Below are 2,847 nucleotides of genomic sequence, written 5' to 3'. Positions count from 1 at the left end.
GAGAGGAGAGGAGAGGAGAGGAGAGGAGAAGAGAAGAGAAGAGAAGAGAAGAGAAGAGAAGAGAAGAGGAAAGAAGAGAAGAGAAGAGAAGAGAAGAGAAGAGAAGAGAAGAGAAGAGAAGAGAAGAGAAAAAGAAAAGAAAAAGTAAATGTATCTTTGTCATATTTTTTCTTTATTTATAATGTGGCCATTTATTTTCATGGATGTGCAAATTGAGCTTAATGTAGCCCGAGGCAAAAGCAGAAGTTTCTCAGTGGGTAATATGACATTAATATTGACCTTTGGAGTCTACAATATTTACTTAAAATATAGGTTCAGTTGCAACTCAGTTTGAGTGATCTCCCTGGCTGTAACATAAAATTTTTCTCCTGCAGTGGATGCTAAAGGCAAGTTAGTATATACTAAGCATCGAGAGATTAATGAAGAACTCCATCAAACTTCGAACCCTCAATCACACTTCCGTTTGCTGTTAGATGAGTAATTTCTGGTAGTGTTCGAGACGATTTAGCAACAGCTTCTTTGAACAATTTAGCAATGGCTTATTTGTGCTTTATCTATTGAAAAGGCAGATTGCTACATTCCTATAAAAGCTCACTCTAACCCAATAATCAAAGAGATTATTGGAATAAAATATAAACTGGAAGTTGAAACTTAGCCCAGTTTTTTGTGGACATAAGGCAGCTTCATAAATAATACTATCAGGAAAGCATGATTAGGTATAAACAGATGAGTGCTGTCAGTTAACTCACAATGAATTTTTTTTAAACATACATTTATCAATATCTGCAGTGTAAACACATGCACCACGGCCAGTTTCAGTTTGCAAGTGTGGCTGAACAGACTAGGCTCAAGTACACTGAGAATGAAGCATGGATGGCTAAACCTATGAAATACGTGTTCTAGTTCACCTTCCCAAAGTCATCCACTGGTTAGAGGAATGTCAAGAGGCTGGGGGATGTTATCAGGGATGTTTTGGAAACACTCATCCATCAGGTACTAGCCTAGTTTCTCTAATCTTGTACAATGGAGAATAATACCAGTCACTGATATCAACATTTTAGACGTAGCCTGGATGGAGACACTGTTGCTTGGATAAATATTTACTTTAGAAATATAACTAATCTATATTTTATCATATTATACCTCTAAAAATACTAAAACCAAAGAATATACAAGTAGATTGCTTATTATCATCTAAGGCTTAATTAAACATGTCTTAGAGTATTGTAGTGGTGTAATAAGCCTCACATTATATAAGTAACAGAGATATCCTAGAAGTCTATAGCAATTCATTAATATGTATATGTATATATATATATATATATATACATACATATGTACTCAGTGTACCAGACCCATATATTTATTAAAGAATATGTGGTTTCATTCAAATGAACTTAATAAAAGTTTATATAAAGTATGTATGTGCCATATTCTCTTTTAAAGTAAAAATTTTTAATTAAAATACAAAGATCCCTTCTTTTGTTCTTCCAACCCCTCCCATAACCTTCCTTTGGGAATTTGAAATAAATTCTCTGAATTCCATTGTCTTTAATTCACTCTGAGAAATATCATCTGAACCTTATTAGAGACAAAAGGATATTAGCATATCTAAAATATGAAATATTTATTGCACTCTTGGAGCTCCTCAGTGCAAGTACTGACACCAAGCTTGGCCATCTGAGTTTGATACCTGGGACCCACATGGTGGTTGGACAGAATTGACTGCTTCAATCTGTCCTATGACTTCTGTGGGTATACAGTTAGCATAGATGTTCTCTCCTTTCTCACTCCCAACCCCCACACAAATAAGGTAATGTGATTTTTAAAAAAATATGTAAAATTGGGGGGGAGGGTATACGGGACTTTTGGGATAGCATTTGAAGTGTAAATAAAAAATATCTAATAAAAATTGAAAAAGAAGTATTTACTACATGCTAGTATACTGAAATTCTGATACCAATGCATTTATCCAAGGGCTAGAGTCTCCATTCTGTCTGTGCCAGAGGAAAGCACCTGTGGAGGCCTCAGTAGCAAATGGAGAGGATGCTGAACCTTTTGCCAGGAAAGACAATACAGAGAGATGATGAAGATCTCCTGTTAAGAAAAAAGTGTTGGAAAAATATGTTATGTACCATGAGAAATGAGTTTAAGGCAAACGAGAATATACACAGGTTATGTTAAAAGATTTACAAGTAAAACGAATTTTCTGCAACTAAACACTGTCCTTGCTACATTAATTCTAGATCCATCAATACAGAAATAAATACATTTTGTTAAGTATGGTACACAACACCTTCTATTCAAGTGGCTTTATACTAAGGTTAATAGTTCAACAGGAGAACAAATTAGAGATGCTCCCAGAGGAAATATGTTGAAAAGGTAAAGGACATTCAAGGGTCCACTAGAAATAGGAAAAGAGAAGAAAAACTGGTAAAATAAATAAATAAATAAATAAATAAATAAATAAATAAATAAAAGAGGAGCTAATGGCTGTGTGATGTTTGACACATTATTAGAGCTCTCCAAAGCCAATATCTTGGAGGATAAATACAATAATGATAGTTATATAAAGAAGTAATTCTGGTGTAGAAGAAGAAAATCTAGAGAGTGGAATAGTAGGATATTCTGTTTATTATTATTATTATTATTATTATTATTATTATTATTTTCATTTAAGGGCTGGAGAGAGAGAGAGAGAGAGAGAGAGAGAGAGAGAGAGAGAGAGAGAGAGAGAGTTGTAATTGCAAGCGTGCTTATTGATAATCCCATAGACCTCAATTCACTTGCACATGCATAAAATAAATAAAGGCAATAAAAATTTAATTGTTCTGTTTTAAGACTATT

The sequence above is a fragment of the Mus pahari genome, chromosome 9 (assembly GCF_900095145.1).
Source record: "Mus pahari chromosome 9, PAHARI_EIJ_v1.1, whole genome shotgun sequence".
NCBI classification, from domain to species: Eukaryota; Metazoa; Chordata; class Mammalia; order Rodentia; family Muridae; genus Mus; species Mus pahari.
This window is presented reverse-complemented; position numbering follows the sequence as displayed.